Below are 18,038 nucleotides of genomic sequence, written 5' to 3'. Positions count from 1 at the left end.
CATATCTATAATCCCTTATATTTGGATCATTTGCATGAAGCTGATTTTAGTAATGATTAGAATCTGTAGAATATGTTAGCAAAATTATAGTAAAACAAAAGTTACTCTTTGTAAACTTACTATTCCATTCTTGGCTCAAGCATGCACTGAACACATTCAGTTTCAGGCAAAGAACTGAGATGGGAAACACAAAAAATTTTTCATTGCAGCTATTGAAGGAGGCAGGTTTGTGGCATGATTAAGCCTCCAGGTTCTGGAACCAGACTGAGTTCTACCCACTTACGGGATATGCGACTTTGGACACATTACTTAAACTCTCTTGTGCTTCAGTTTCCTCATTTGCAAAATGGCTAAATTGATATTTTCCATCTTAGAAGGTTTTTCATAAGCATTGAGTGAGTTAATATTTCTAAAAGTACTTTGAAAAGTGCCTTGCATTTAGTTAGCTGTCATTCGATGCAAGCTCTTATTAATGTTGAAAGCCATTTTGTTCACTCTCTACTTAGCCTTATTTTCTAAATTCTTGCCATTAACAGTTTCTAAGGCTTTCTTATGTTATTTCTCTCAGCTTTATAAACTTCTGAACATTGAAGGGAATGATTCCAAACCTGATTTTTAGAAATTCCGAATCATTCGTATGAAAATGTAGAAATATACTAAAAATACAGTATAATTTCTAAATATGGTGATATTAAAACTTTCAGTTTAGACACATTCAGTTTAGACACAGTTGGGGATTAGGAGGGACTAGGCTCCAAATTCTTTACCATTTTAAATCTTATTTCATTAATCCTCATTCTGAGCATAGTCAATAGCAAATCAATTCTGAACAGGAATAAGTAAATTATTACTCTGTAGATGTATAGCATAAAGGTCATGAATACATTGTAACAATTTCTACATGAAAAGTTATATAAAAGAAAGCTAACAAGAAAAGTGTGATTATAATTAGTAATAATAATAATTCCCAGCCAATACATTTGACCCTCTGGAAGCAGAAAATGATCGACTCTTCCATCTGAGATGTATAAATTAAGGCTGTTCATCACCACTCTGGAATTATAATTATCTAAATTTCACTTGAAATCTTCTGTTAGTTAAGAAGTCATTATGCTGTTGTAAAGGCCAGGGAGAAATGTTTCATCTGTAACATTTTACGTATCCTCAAAATATTTTTACAGTCCACATTTTTCCACCTATTTCAGTTGGGGTGGGGAGCTGGTAGAAGAATAGATGTAGTTCTGGGTATTGGTATGTCTAGGCCATGTCAGACCCACAGAGCTCTTCTGACTCGAACATATGTCTAGGCAGGTTCCAAATATAGTTAACACCATTCTGTGCTACTTGGAGTTATTGTGTTCTAGGAATGGCCCATGGTTGGGACAAACTTTCTGTGCTAGTAAAAGGTATTCGTAATAGGCTACTTGATGGTCCAAGTGCCTAAATTCAACCTGGACAAGACCCCAGTCAGCTTTGCCCCTGGAAGGTAACTATTGTGCAACCCTCAGCAAAAACATCATATTTCATGCTACTCCTGGGGGGCCAGTAGCTTCTTTAGAGGTATGGATTCCATGGTGAATGATGGAAATATACAGGGCTTTACAGAGATAAAACTTAACGTTGGATATTCTCAGGAAATACTGGATATTTCTAATATTTATTTTATAGTCCCCCATTAAAGGAAGTGGAGTTCTTTCTCTAAGTCATGATTTAGCATGTATAGTGAGTGCATGAGTCAGGGTGTATTGAATGATACATGTATTATAGATATTTCAAGGCTGCTGCTGTCATTGCTGACAGATTTGGCAAAATAGATTCATTAGCTTTTGATTTAAGAACAAAAATTGTATCACATCTGTGAACAATCTTGCTTTTTCTCGCTGCAGAAATGCTTGAGAAAAGTCTTGTGTCAGTTAATTTGCACTTCCACCGTTTCAATCAACTTCAGTACCACTAGTGTCATTAGATCCTGGTAACAGAAATCATATATTTGATGTCGTGAATAAGAAATGAACAGATATTAAGTAATTTTCTTTTATAATTTAATCACATAACTCAGCCTGCTTTAAATTGTTTGTTAACAAAGTGTGACAATTTATGTATTAAACATAAAAATTTATAATAAAAAACTGCCCACATACTTTACTTGAAGGATAATTACCCTTCATATACTCCATAACTCAACAGCATTGATGAAGGTAGCAGTGAATTATTATGGTCTTGACTTTGTCAGAAAGACTTTAATAACTTCATCATGCCACTGGTGTCTTAAAGTTATGGATAATAAAATCCATGGCATCATAACTCTGTTTTTGATAGAAACTACATTTCTCTTTTCAAGTGGTCAGTAATTCACATCTAGGAATTCAAAAATGGTAATTTTGTACCTCTAGATTGTATTTCCACTCAAAACAGTGATGAAATGTTTTCCTTATATTTACATGTTTGTAAACACTACCCACACATTAGTATGAGTAGAATCCTCACACATTAATTTAAACAAATATAATAGAATCCTTTGTTACCTTTAAGTCATACATATGAAAACTACTTTTGTTTTTAATCTGGGTTTTTAAAGCATGCAGTGAAGGGGAATAAATTAGTTGTTTTGCTGTTCCAAGAAATTCAGTCTAGGGACTGAGTTTGATTATTTTGGTTTTTAAAAAAATCAAAAGACATGTTTACCGAAAGCTAGAATTTTTAAAAGCAAAACTTATCCAGCAATTCCACTTCTGGGTATATTCTCAAAAGATTTTAAAGTTAAGGACTTCAGTAGATATTTGTACACCAGTGTTCATAGCAGTGAACCATTGATGGATGAATGGATAAGCAAAGTGTGGTATATACGTGCATACAATGAAATATTACTCAGTATTTAAAAAGGAATGACATTTTGACACATGCTAAAACATGGATGAATCTTGAAGACATTAATGCTAAGTGAAATAACTCAGACACTAAAGGACAAATGTTGTAGAATTCCACTTACTGTGGTACCTAAAAAGTGGTCAAATTCATAGGTGTAGGAAATAGAATGGTGATTGCCAAGAATGCAGAGACAAATAATCGTTTAATGGCTACAGAACTTCCGTCTGGGAAAATGAAAAAGTTCTGAAGATAGATGGTGGTAGTGTTTGCACAACAGTGTGAATGTATTTAATGCAGCTGAACTAAAAATGGCTAAAAGTAAATTTTATATTATGTATATTTTACTACAAAAAAACCCCCCAGCAAAACTTACTAAAATGGTATTATGAAAGTAATAAAATGCTTTCAGTTAGATAGCAAACTAACACAACAAATATAAGGGTTAGCTAATTATTCATATTCATAAGTAATTGGTAGTCATTATTAGACTAAATTCAGGGAAAATACAATTTTGTTATCTTGTATATGATCTGGGGAATGATTTGACCATATATAAAAATATTTTCTTCCAGTACTTGACATAATTCTTGGAATGTGGAAGATGCTCAGTAAATATTTGTTGATCAATACTTGTTTATTCAGGAAATTATAGTCATAACTTCCTGTGCAAAATAATCAGCTTAACTGCAACTCATTAAGCCTACTTCTAAGTTCAGTGAACAGGTAGAAAATATAACCTTTAAAATACAGACAATCAAAAATGTGATGTACAGTATATTAGATTATGGGAACTAATATATTTCAGTTATTAGAAAGCATGCCATGAATTTCTGTTCTTGATATAAAATCAATGTTAATATTATCTCAAGAAATGGGCAGTTATTTGCCTGAAAGACTGCTTCTAGAATTGATGTGCTATTATCCCCATTATATAGATTTACAAAGATCACAGTGGGTCCCGTGGCCATCTTGGTGCTTATTTACTGTGACAGTAGCCTCATCTAAGCCTCTGGTTTTTATGAGGGTGATTTGACTATTATCCTGGGAATAGATCTAAGTGGTGTGGTGGAAAACTTATCTAAGTAGTATTAGGTATTAAGTTACATAACTTGGCTTCATATAACTGCTTTTGCTAGCGGGAGGGGTGATGCCATGCTACTCTTTTCATTTCTATGGGCAGAGTATTTTAGCCTCTTATAGGTACATTATTTTCATTGTTCTGAACATTGCTGTTTTAGTTAATCAGAAACTGAATATTACTTGTGTAAGAAGTTACACAGTCTTATTTTTCTGAGTAATTACATCCTCCCTCACCATTGTTTCTTGAATTTTATTTGTTCATTATGGAATATTGGCAAATGCAAAAAATAGCACAAAGGTGACAATATTTTTTTAATTCTTCATTATTTTATTACTTGGAGATAAGCCCTGATATTACTTGTTTGCATGGCAGCAATTCCACTATTCTGTCCATACATACATGCACGTGCATGAACAAACAGATACAAAACCAAGAGATGAGAAATTAGGATTGTAATGTTCATTCTGTTTTATAACCTGCAGTTTTCTTTCACTGAGCATTAAATAGTGAACATTTTCTCATGACACTGAATATTCTTGTACGGCTGTTTTCTAAGTAGCTGCATTGCCTTTTGTTTTACATATGTACCAATCCTCTATTACCAGGATTTTAGGATGTTCTCTTTTTGTTATTATAAGTGATGAAATACTTTTAATCTTTTGCCAATCTCTACTTTCATAAAATAAATCTCTTGGTAGTAAAATAAAGTAAAAGGGTATGAACATTTTAAAAGTCATTTGATATAAATGTGCCAAATTGTCCTTCAGAAAGACTGTGAGAGTTTATACTTGTATGGCACTCTATTTAAGAACAGCCATTACCCATCCTGGAATTCGTTTTTTTTTTTTTTTTTTTTTACTGTCAATTTGAGAAGTGAAGAATTGTATTCATTTATTTTAATTTGCATTGGTGACTTGAGTCTTTTTTTTATTGTTAGAGTATCATTGATATACTATCTTACGTGGTTTCAAATATACAACACAGTGGTTCAGCAGTTACCCATGTTATTGAATCCTCACCCCCTCTAGTGCAGTCACTATCTATCAACATAGTAAGATGTTACAGAATCATTAACTCTATTCTCTCTGCTGGACTACTGTCACTGTGACTAATTTATATTGTGATTGTGAATTATTGTGCCCCTTTATCCCCCTCCCTCTCCCCTGCCACCTTCTCCAGATCCTCTCCCTTGGTAACCACTAGTCCCTTCTTGGTGTCTATGCGTCCACTGCTATTTTGTTCCTTCTGTTTTGCTTTGTTTTTATATGCCACATATAAGTGAAATCATTTGGTATTTGTCTTTCTTTGCCTGGCTTATTTCACTGAGGATAATACCCTCTGGTTCCATCCATGTTGCAAATGGGAGGATTTGTTTTCTTCTTATGGCTGAATAATATTCCATTGTGTATATGTACCACATCTTCTTTATCCATTCATCTACTGATGGACACTTAGGATGGTTTCATATCTTGGCTATTGGAAATAGTGCTGAGATAAACATAGGGATGCCTATGTCCTTGTGAATCAGGGATTTTGTTTTCTTTGGGTAAATTCCTAGGAGTGGAATGACTGGGTCACATGGTATTTCTACTTTTAGTTTATTGAGGACCCTCTATATTACTTTCCACAATGGTTGCACCAATTTACATTCCCATCAACAATGTAAGAGGGTTCCCATTTCTCCACATCCTCACCAGCATTTGTTATTTCTTGTCTTTTGATAAGTGGCCATTCTAACTGGTGTGAGGTGATGTCTCATTGTGATTTTAATTTGCATTTCCCTGATGATTAGCGATGTGGAGCATCTTTTCATGTGCTTGTTGGCCATTTGTACTTCTTCTTTGGAGAAGTGTCTCTTCAGGTCCTCTGCCCATTTCTTAATCAGGTTATTTGTTTTTTGGGTGTTGAGGTATATGAGTACTTTATGTATTTTGGAGGATGTCAACCCCTTATCAGATGAGTCATTTAATATATATATATTCTCCTATGCTGTAAGTTGTCTTTTTGTTCTGCTGCTGATGTCCTTTGCTGTACAGAAGCTTTTTAGTTTGATCTCATCCCACTTTTTCATTTTTTATTTTGTTTCCCTTGACCAAAGAGATGTGTCCAGAAAAAAATTGCTCATGTTTATATTCAAGAGATTTTTGCCTATGTTTTCTTCTAAGAGTTTTATGGTCTCATGACTTGCACTCAGGTCTTTGATCCATTTTGATTTTACTTTTGTGTATGGGGTTAGACAGTAATCCAGTTTCGTTCTCTCACAGTAGCTGTCCAGTTTTCCCAAAACCAGTTGTTGAAAAGGCTGTCTTTTCTCCACTGTGTATTCATGGCTCCTTTATCATATATTAATTTATCATACATGCATGAGTTTATATCTGGTCTCTCTATTCTGTTCCATTGATCTATGGGTCTGTTCTTATGCCAATACCAAATTGTTTTGATTACTGTGGCTTTATAGAAGAGCTTGAAGTCAGGGAGCATAATCCCTCCAGCTTTATTCTTCTTTCTCAGGATTGCTTTGGCTACCCTGGGTCTTTTGTGGTTCCATGTATATTTTGGAACTATTTATTCTAGTTCATTGAAAAATGCTGTTGGTATTTTCATAGAGGTTGCATTAAATCTGTAAATTGCTTTGGGCAGGATGGACATTTAGACAATATTAATTCTTCCTATCTATGAGCACAAGATAGAATTCTGACTTGAGCCTTTTTAATATGATTGTTAGCATAGTATTTCTGCATGTCATGATTGATCTTATATATTCATCTTCTCTATTTTTCTGTTAAATTTATTTATATGTTAAAGATATTAATAACCTGGTTGTATGCTGTTTCTTTTGCAGCTACATTTTCTCCAGTGGATTTTTCTGTCTTCAACATTTTGCCAAGTGTTACCAAGGAAAAAATAAAATAAATTTAAAAAGAAACAGCAATCCTTTTGGATAGCTTACTTAACTTTATTTGGGGTTTGTTTCTGAATGTAAGATACAGTAAACTCCCTTTCTCCCACCCCCGGTGAGAAAAACTTACCCTCTCATTTAGTTGTAAAGCATTCAGTCTTATGACATAAAAAAATAGGTAACTTCACATAGTTTGTCTTTAGGGTTTTATCTAGGACATGCTGAAAGTTGCTTGAAGGAAAGTGTAGCTATTGTAAACATTTCCATTTAGTTGTGCTCCATTATGCCAAGTATTGTGAAACAACAGCAGGTGACATTTTTACAGGGCAATATGCAAACATTGAGAGAAACTGTGCGCATGCTAGTAAAGGAAACAGTAATAATGATGATTGAATAGAATTGTGTTTCTTGCAGCAGGGTATTTGACCAACTCTCTGACACTCTTTTTCCCATGAATGGAGACTGGATCCATTTATTGTTTGGGATTATCATTTATATATAAACATGGTTTGTATGGAATGTAGGAAATTCACTTCAGATACATGAAAGTTAACACTGATGTGTGTGTATATGTTGGTTTGTGTACAACTCAGAAGATAGGAGATGACAAAAATAATGCCAAAATCATAATCTTGAGAAAAACATTAAAGGTAAATTAAATCTTTATTGTCATAAATTGCTCTAGGAGTGATATCCATTAGTGAGTGATAAAGGGCCTGTGAAGAAGATCTAAGGTTACTTTCAAAACAAACATTCACTAAGTTCCAGGAAACGAATGTATTTGTGTAAAAAACAGGTGGCAATTGCACAAACCTTTTTCTTTGTCTGTTTATCAAGCAATTGACTGCTCAGCTTTCTTTGTTGCCTTAGGGCACTTGGTATGAACTCTCTTAAACTTTAAAAACATGTGATATATGGCCACCCATTTGCCGCTGTCTAGCATTATGAAAAGTTGGAATGGGAGCATATACTAACATAATCTGATGGTAAATTCAGGTTTTGTAATTTGAAATCTCTTATAAATATATTAGAGGTGCTCCCTATTTAAAGGAACTGTACAAGTGTAGAATTGTAACATGGAATTACTACTGGTTTATTCTTCTTGCAGATCAGAATACAGCTTCACAGTTTTTGAAGCTTATGGTAGTCTCACACTATTTGATTATGAAAGGAAACATCCTTTCTGTAGCCATTTTAGAAAAGGAAGTAACACAGAAGTCTCAGGTAGCAAATAAGGTAAAAGGGCTGATAAGTGGAATTGAGTGTTAATCAAGTAACAGAGAAGTAATTTTTTTTCTTTAAAAAATCTCACCTTTGGCATCATGGTTGGTTAGGAATCTTGATCCTCTTAGGACCAGAATATCTTTTCTTCTTTCTATGCTTAAATAGTGTCACAGGCTTCTTTTTCCTTTAAAAATTATATAAAGTAACTTCTGTGAGTTTGTGAATTTTTTTGTAGAATACCTGATTCTTTGCTTTTAAAATTCTTAGAAGAAACACATATATATTTAAGTATCAATACAAGTTAAGTCTGAAGTGCCTAGGCTTTTCTGTTTTTAATGTTTAGATCAAAAACTTCTTATAAATGAAAATTAAAAAATTTTTAGAACTATTGGAAAATCTTTAAAACTTTTATTGGTTAAGTTCAATATTTAAAGTATATTATATGCATATATGCTTAAGTATATTAAGCATAGTAAGTACTGGTTTTATTTTAGAGCTCAGATAGCAATGATATAACGATATCTTTTCTCATTTAAAAGAACAAACTAGTAAAAATTTTTAAAGAATTTCGAAAATATTAAATGCTTTAAGTAATTATAGCAACACTTTTTCTTAGATTTATATAAAAAATTAATTTGTCAATTTTGTAAAGCAACTAGAGCAGAATATTTTTACATTTAGAATTGGAGACTTCTACATTTAACAATATGTGAAACATAAAACAGTGTGTTATATTTACCTGAGAATTCGTGGTTTAACAAATTAAATGCACCTTTCTTTTTAAAAATACATTAAATACATTTATATACCCACTGATCTCTTTACTGGGGAATTTTGAATAAAATTCATTACTTATTTAATACTTTTGAATTTATAATGTACTCAAAGTACTTTATTTATCCTTGGCCAGTTACCCATAGAAACTCTAACTTTCTATTTTGTAAAACTGGCTTAAATGATCATTTAAACATGAATTACTGTTACTGGTTATCTTCTATTTTCAGTATATTGAGAGTCAGCTGCTCTGACTGTGACCACCGGGTGCCACAGAGGTGGGAGTGGGGTCAGGGTACATCTCAGTGAAGGCCTAGAATGGGCTCACTCTGAAGCCAAGGTGTGGTTTGGGCAGGTAGAAACAAATGTTTACCTGGACTGAATTGGCAGAGGTAGGTTCTTTCTGATTTAAATATATTTTCAAACAACTGAAGGGAGGGATTATTAACCCTAGGTTTAAGCAAAGTGTTTCAGGCATTTTGTGAGATGTGATTAGATCAGGGAGATTGTTACTGCCTATTTTAAAATCAGAGAGGAGCTATTAGTATTATTAACAGTCTTCCTAATTTTTATTACTTTCAATGTAGACTTCTATGAAAAATTTTATTTTTGCAGGAAACTGAAGACATTTTGATTGACTATGAAATTTAGTGAAATTTACAATTATCCAGTTGTATTATTCCCCCCACCAAAAATTATTATGTATATACATTAAAGATTATAAGCTCTAAAAATATGTCTGTTGAACATGTAAATGTAATTATGAAAATTCAGATAATTTTTTGCATGATAACCATGTGCTTCAAAATCTGGCATAACTTCATGTGATTCAGAAGTCCTCGTTCCATTGTCTTGTTTCTTTGGGTTATGTGTCTTTTCTCAAAATTAAATGTTAGCTGGCTTTCCAAACAGTGACAAATAGAGGATACCAAAAAGCGGTTGGAAAGGGAGGTGAATTATTTTGCCCTGATACTTTCTCTGGTTCCTCTCCTCTTTCTGCTGCTGTCTTTCCCTGCATATCCTTGGAGAGAACTCAGGAGTTACTGAGATGTCTGTGGGAACCAAGTAAAACAAGAAGAAAAGCTTAAAACTGCTGTCTGACCCCTACTATTAGAGATGCTCAATTTTTTGAATACCACTAACCGTTTAAAAGTGCTTATCAGAGCAACTCTACTGCCTTCATTTGTGTGTACAGATTGCTGTTAGTGTTCTTACGATCTGTTTTGTATCAGGCTTGCTAGCTAATTTCCTTGTTTATTAGCTAAGTGATTTTCTTAATGGCAACCCTTTTGACAAAGAAATCTTAGCTGCTCTGAGAGGAAAAACCAAATTTTAAAAATCATGGTGAAAGAGATAAGGAACATCTGTATTTCTGCCGCTGCCATCGGTGGTGTGGGGGCAGATCTGGTGACTGACCTTGATTCTTGATTGAAGTCACAAAAATACGCACAATTTGGCTTTTGTCCATAAAACAAATAGCAACAGTCTCCAGTTGAAACAGGGATTCAATTTCCTTTGTTTTGGGTGTGGAAAAGGGAATTGCTTCCAACCTTATTATCAGAGGGTTTAGTAAAGTTTTTCCTGAAATATTTTAGAGTGTCCATTTTGAGAAGGGCATTTTTCTTGAATTTTTATTAAGTAAGAATTATTTTGTTTAAATTATGCTTGAAGATGTAGAGGCCTGCAATATTGTGTTTAAAGGCAAAATGTCTTTTTATTAAATACCCAATGGCATCAACAAAACCCCCGGGATCTGAGGGTAGATTTTAATTAAGGCCCCTGGAAAGGACACCAGGCATTTACGCGGGAGCCAGTTTAGGATTTTTTACAAACAAGTTAGCATGGCTCAGGGCAACACCGGTGGCGCTGAAGCCTCTTGAGGTCATAGTCTGGGATCCCCGCTGACCTTTCATGAAGTCAGTTCCCAAGGGTGCCCTAGCTCTATGTTAGGAACCAGGTTCACAGGCGAGAAATCTAGGACTCTTACAGATGCATCCCTGCCTCTACAGCCTAAGAATCTGATGTGGTGTCAAAATGTGTATTTCTCCATCAGATGGCATCTCAGAGCTCGGGCAATGAGATCGGGTGCTTGGAGTCCCACACAGCAGAAATCCGTCTTTTAAGTAAGGCAAGAAAATGTGAGCTTCCTAGTGTTTAAGTAGGAGTCATCTTTGCTCTGCTTTTGAAAACTGGGTCACAATTCTGTTACCTCTTTATTTTTGTTTATTAAGCATACCGTAGTCACCAGATAAGATTAAAGAAAATAGTGAAAGATAAAGCATTTGTCTCTATTCCATCCTTTCATCCTTGTGCTTTTCCCTTCTTTGTTTTGTTTCCCTTGTTTGCCTGTCACATTTGGGCATTCTATAAAAAAGTTACCCTTGTTGAAACATAAGCCACCTGTGTCTGTATAACTATGAACAAGTTAAAAAATGGCAATAGGCTATTGCCTACATTGTAAAGTTGTTATGAAGATTAAATGCATTAAGATATGTTAAGCACTTAGCTCAGTGCCTGGTTGTACAAAGTGCCAAGTGGGTAGTTATCTAATAATTGGTAATAGAACCTATTATTGGAGCCATACATTTCATTGCCAAGTTTCAAAATGTTAAACAAGACAGAGCTGTGAATTATTCACATGCAATGGCACAGGGGCTGCTGTTTAGCTTCTTCTGCATGAATACACTTGTGGAATTAATGATACGAAAGGACTGTTGGGTCAGTCCGCAGAAGACTAATGGATAAGAGAATATCCCAAGAACCCCAGGAATCATAGTGAGTCTGTTACTTTTATTGGAAAAGGAGACAACAATAGCCATTGTGTTGAGCTAGTTGGTTATTTTATGTATTCTTTTCTTTCATAGTAGACTTGGTGCTTTCTTTATCCAAGGTGAATGATCTAAATTATATGATCATTATTAAATCATATTTTCATATTTTGAAATTAATTTCTGGCCTGGTGAGTGTATTTATTTCTTTTTGAGGCATCACATTTTTAAACATTTAGGTTAGAACCTCACCTGTTTTACTTTGAGAATACTGTATGCAAAATAGTTTTGAAGGACATTTTATTTCCTAGTGTGTATTTTCAGCAGGTGGCTAATGGCTTTTGACCTGCTGTAGCAGCATACAGAACCAAATGTCAGATAGAATATTTTTTAAAAGCTCCATTTTCATCTTGCATAATGAAGCACAGTAATTCCTTTTGAGATTGCCTTGCATATTTTTTCAAGTAGTTATTGACAGATGTGTCAATTTGGTAGGAGAGAGAAAATTATAATGTTACAGCATTTAGGTTTTAAGAATATTTTAATACATTCAGATTGATAAATAAAAGTATTTTAATAATATCAGATCTAATATGTTTACATGTTGAAAACCATTTAATGTATATGGTATCAGCCTTCCATCTTTCCCTTATCTTTGGGCTATTGTTATGAAAAGTCATACATTTTAATCCATTTACTCTTCTTCTTAGTAAGTTCCATTTTCTCTTGAAATTTATACAATGTATTCCATGGCCTATTTTCATACAACCTTGAAGACTTATACATAGTAAATATTAATAATCAATTTTGTGTGGAAATACACTGTAATATACAATGTATAGGTGAGAGAGATTGCTCAGGACTCCAATATTAGCAATTTTATATCACTGTCAATGTTAGTTTCAAATTCAGTATTGGCACAAGTTTTTATACAGCCATGACCTTTGCAGTCATGTGCCACATAGTTTTTACATTGACAAACACTCCAATTTAAACTTAGTTGAATTTGAGATGAAGATGTGTATGCAGTTTGATTAATGCCCCAAGTATGTTGTGGAGTGGGTGACTGAGAAAATTACAATGTCAAGAGCTTTATTTCCTGTACTGAACATGCTAGAGCTGGCATTTTGCAATTGAACTGCATGATGGGGGAGGAATATTGTTTGTGTGCCTCACATTTAAGCCTTAGTATTTGAGTCTGAGTTCTAATTTTGTTTATTCCCTTAGGTAATTGATAGTTTCCAAGATGCAAAAGAAGTGTATCATTGGATTATTTTTTAATGGTTAAATTTGTATTGTAGATTCCTTTTTTAAATATAGGCACTAAAAATTCTCACACATCAAAGCAGCTTGTGATTCTCACGTGTGGTTAGAGAGTTAATCATCTTTCAGTAATGCTTTGAAGTTAGATTTTCTCCTTTTTTTTCTTAACCCAGCATGGGTTCATGAATAAAATGAACCATTCTGATAGGTATAGTGTTACTGCTTTTGCCTATGGCTCTTGCTAATAAAAATTGAGATTTTGGTTAGTTTGCTGGAATCAAATCAATGCAGTATATGGTATACCTATTTTCCTGTTATAAAGCCCTCTTTATAAAGAAAATAGGTGGCAAGGAAAGCTTAGGGGTGGAGGAAGGGCAAAGCAATTCAGGGTTAAATATTTTTTAGTTTTTCTGCTTATGTTGTGGTTAGTCTGCAAACCTGTACAATACTTCTCCTGCTCACTGCCCAGAATTCTAAAATTAAAATTCCTACTCCTTAGGACTAAATTCCTAAAAATTCCTATTCTTTAGTTCAAGTATATGAATCTGCTGTTGTGTATGAGGATGAGGTAACAATAACGACAATAACTTAATTTGCTAGAGTGCATGTGTGTGCTTTTAATTGCAACTGGATGAGAAGCCATCAGCTGAAGAATAGGGTAGGGGATGAAGAACAGGAGGTGATTGCTAAATGTAGAGTTGCTAAAATTAAGTCCTCTTGCTAACAAGATTACTTAATCACTAAATCAAATAGGATTTGGCATTTTAACGAATAGGATGTTTTCCACTAACATCAAAACAGAAAAAAATTGTGCTTATATGCTTCCTTCAGAATTCTACATGTGAATTTAGAAGCCAGAGAATATGCGAGAGCTAGAATGATGATTGTATAAGACATTCCATATAAAAGCCAGATGTACTAGGCTCAGCTGGAAAGACCCTTAAAAGTACAGAAGTACAGTTAGGGGAATACAAATAAGGAGCTTATTTAGCACATTTACATATGTACATCACAGTGGGTAGGAGCATAGTCTCAAGAGTTAGAGAGCCCAGATTTGGTTCTCAGTTTGGGCAAATAAATTATTCTTTCTGAAACTCATATTTCTTTTTTTAAATTTTATTTTGGTATCATTAATATACAATTACAAGAGCATCATTGTGGTTACTAGATTCCAATATCAAGTTCCCACCACATACCCCATTACAGTCACTGTCCATCAGCATAGATCAGATTTCTTACTTGTAAAATAGGAATAGTAATGGTATCTAATTTTTATTATTGTTATGAGAAATATATGTGAACTTATGTGAACTTAAACTTATGTGAACAAAAACTGCCAATTCCAGAGACTTGGAAATCTACCATTTATATATTTTGCATATAATGAAACACATTGTTTACACAGGCTTACACTTGGCCTCAGAATCCTGCTCAAGGCAGAATGCTGGCAAGTTCCTTCTATTTTGCAGAAACTGTCAGTCAGTTCATACCTGTCTGCTCTCCTTTTTATTTTGCTGACAGTCTCCCTAATGCAAACAACAATTTTCAGTTGCTTGGAAAAGTGGGAATGGAGAGATTCGTTATCCATAATCAGTATGCTCAGGCACAGTGCTGGGTGCTTTGTGCTATATGAGTGAGCCCCAAATTTACAGTTTCAGCTCTGTCTTCTACTCCAAGCTCCATTCATGGGTTCATTTATTACTTGGCTTCTTTATGTAATTGTCTCATAGGTGCTTTAACATTTTGCTCACAGCCTGTCTTAGGGCCTTGATTCTTGCTGATCTTGCCTGGAAGGCTCTGTCCATTTATTTTATGCATCTTGCTCCTTATTCAAATGTCATTTCTTTTGAGACTGAGGTTTCTCTCTGACAACTGTATCTAAGTCTTCCTCCCAACTAGTGAGTTTCTTACCTTATCATCCTATGATAGTTTTCTTCAGAGCCCTTTTCCATATATATAAAATTGTTATTTATTTTTTTGTTGTTTTGTTTCCCAACCCAGAAAGCAAGGTCCCTGTGAGCAGTGGCATTATCTGGCTTGTTCAACACTATTCCCAGTGCCTAAAGCTGTGCCTGGCTCGTAGAAGAGTGTTTCTCAACAATCTCCAGAGGTATGATTATTCTTTCCTTAATGTTATAGGTGACAAAAGTGAGGCCGAGGGAGGTTCAGTAGCTTGCCCAAAGTCAAGGGATTGGAGGTGGCTGAGCTGGGATTCAGACTCAGTGTTGTACTCTGAAAACCTGTACAGCATTGCCTCTCTTTCCACTATTGTACGTCAAGGATATTGATGGGGGAGGGGGCTGTGTGGAGTTCTTGGAACTTCCTTTGAGTCCCTCGGCAGGCAGTTATTGTTTCTACAGCATTGTCAGACAAAAGCTGGTCCTGATCATTTTATACTCTAGTATCCTTGGCTTTTTCTTCCCTTTTCCTTTTCGATTCAGTGCCCAAGACACGCATGATTAATATTTTACAAGAGTGCATTCAATCCCTTACTGCTTGGGAAAAACAAGGAAACACTGCATTTTAAGGAAGCTCCCAAAGGGTTAGAATCCATGGTTTTGAACTGAGATGGAATTTTCCACCTGGCTTGGTTCTTCCTTTTTATGTACATACTGTTTGCTGAGCATCTATTACTTGGCAGTGGCATTCATTGCAGCAATAGCTTTCTTTTTGTGAGTTTGTGTTAATAACGCAGATAATGCTTGCAGCTGTATTTGGCCCCTCTTGTCTAGGGTAGTTCCACCTCTTTGCCTTTCCACACCATCCTCCATCCACCATGCAAAAACGTGGTGCTAAAAACGGGCTATTTATATTGTTTCAGCCAGATATACTGTAGAATAAAACAGGCGGTCTTGTAATGTATATCATTAAAATGTATGAATATGTTTTGGCTTTTGGGGAAAATGAAAAAAGAAAACAAAACCAGGGGGTAGGTTAAAGTGGGATAATCCACTGCATAGTAAGGCACACCCAGCAGATTATAAAGGGTGAAGTTATTGGTACTTTTTACTCTGGGACATTTGGTTTGTGTTTCTGCATTCAACCTTTTAGAAGCTATTGACATTATCTGGGAACTGCTGGTAAACCTGCCTTAATCAGTGAAACAGAAGGAATCTTAGCATTGTGGAACTGACCGGTTGATTAATTTAAATCCAAACACACACAGTCCTGCCTGGATGCCCTTTGCAAGACCCTTGCACAAAAGGATTCATTCAGAAGCATTATAACCCACATCCTGCTGTCAGACCCTTTCAGCTCAGCTGGTCTTCTTAGGCTGCAGGCAGCATTTTAACCCCTCTTACGCTTCCTTTTATTTCATGAAAACAAAATCTATGCTGAGAGTCATACAAATGCTCTCCATTTTCCTTGATGTTATTTGTATTCTAGGGAAAAGGTATTTTAAAGTTCCATTCATTGAGAAACTGAACTGGGAACTTGTCTTAAACTGGCTTCTTTAGAAAAAGTATTTTAGAACTTAATCCAATGCTTCCTCTGGGAATTACAATCAAAATTTTAATTGTGACATGTTGAAATAAGTTTTGGTATTAGGATAAGCTATCATCTCTAATTCCTTTGACTTTTTGGATTCAAAACACTGAAGGCTTTAAAAACTCTGTTTAGTTTTGGGAAAACATTAATTGACTCTTTGGTGAGTTCAGAGGTAATATTAGGATCTAGTCTTGCATCTTTAAATGAAAGCAAATTTTAAATTCTTTTAGGATAAAACTTTGAATAATTTCAGCCTATTACATGGGCTGAGAAAAGCACCCACACATTAGGTATGCTGCTGGCTTTGGTTGCAGAAGAAAGCAGGTATTTCTAGGAGAGAAATGAAAAAGTTGCTGTAGAAGGCTTCATAGCACGGAGAGTGTTAGCCTGGAAAAGATCAACACCCTCATTTTAAACAGCAAAAAAACCAAGGCCCCCACTTGATTATTCCAGCTTTTGAAGGCCCTTACTTGGCCTATTTCTGCTTCCTCATCACCCAATCACAATACTTTCAGAAAACAAAGGAAGCCTTTCAGAGATGGTGGTATAATGTGCTTCTCTGTGGTTTTGTTCACTGCTATGAAGTTTAATAACTACTATTTATTGAGTGCTTGTGATGTGCCACAACTTTGTGCAGTATCTTTGTGTTCATAACTACAGTGTGAGGTAGTACTATTCTCTTTTTGAAAATGAGGTACTAACGTTTAGAAAAGTCAGAGACTTGCCCATATTATCAGTTACTTTGAGAAAGTAGGATGGAGCAGAGGAAGCAGCCTCTCTAGGATGGTAGCTTGATACAGGGAAGAGAAATGGGCAATAAGAGATGGTCTTTCCAAGTCTTATAAGTTGACTTGAGAATAGTATGGTGATGTGACAAGGCTGTGAGTCATTGGTAAGGAAGAAGAATTAAGGTCATTTGGCTTTCATTCTTCAGAAGCAGTGGATGTGCTGTGAGGGAATTTGAGGGCACTTGCTTTCTGGCTGCCATGAGGAGCAGTAGAAGTCCAGGTGAGGAACATATTGGGGAATCAGGGGGCCTAGAAGCTCTATGACACAGGAGAAATCACAGCAGCATTGTGACCTCTTTTTATCTTCATTTCTAAAATGAAATTCCAATTTCTAATTTACCCTACTACAGTAGATTGTTTTAAAGGTTAAGTGCAATAATTTAGTCTTAAACACTTTGGAAAAAAGAAAAATATTAGGACTTAATAAATTTTTTGTTCATTTATTCAATAAGCATTTATTGAGTAAATGCCAAATGCAAGGCATGGTGCTATATAGAGAATTAAAGGCAAGTATAGACTTTGTCTCTACCTTTTAGAAGACTAAAGGGAGTAGGGAAATGAGATACTACCATACTAACTGCCTTTCAAATAGTCTATTGCATAGCTATTATCATTATGCACATACATAGCATATGCATGCATATATTATCATAGCTATGCAATAGACTATTTGAAAGGCAGTTAGTATGGTAGAGAACACTGGAGTATCTGCGGAGCTCATTCCCGAGGGAAGAGACGGGTCTGGGAGGACTGGTAGGGTTTGGGTTGGTAGGGAGTCTGGAGACCAGAGCGTTATGGTATGTCTGATGGAGAGGACTGAGCCATAGGGGCAGCTGTGGGACTGGAGCAGAGGAGAGAGATCAGTGACATTTGGTCACTGACTG

General features: G+C 35.1%; 1 protein-coding gene across 15 annotated transcripts in view; it reads left to right on the top strand.

The window, feature by feature from the left end:
* PAM (peptidylglycine alpha-amidating monooxygenase) overlaps positions 1–18,038 on the top strand; it is a 274,025-nt gene that overhangs the window by 27,531 nt on the left and 228,456 nt on the right. For 13 of the 15 annotated variants that reach the window (XM_036886990.2, XM_036886997.2, XM_036886996.2 and 10 more), the window contains exon 2: positions 14,879–14,987. The exons of the other annotated variants lie outside the window; for them this stretch is intronic. The gene's annotated coding sequence lies outside the window, so the exon portion shown is untranslated. The remainder of the gene's footprint in view (positions 1–14,878; positions 14,988–18,038) is intronic. 15 annotated transcript variants of the gene reach the window in all.

Source organism: Manis pentadactyla, chromosome 2 (genome assembly GCF_030020395.1).
Source record: "Manis pentadactyla isolate mManPen7 chromosome 2, mManPen7.hap1, whole genome shotgun sequence".
NCBI lineage: Eukaryota > Metazoa > Chordata > Mammalia > Pholidota > Manidae > Manis > Manis pentadactyla.
Note: the sequence above shows the minus strand (reverse complement) of the source record. Positions and strands in the feature narration are given on the sequence as shown.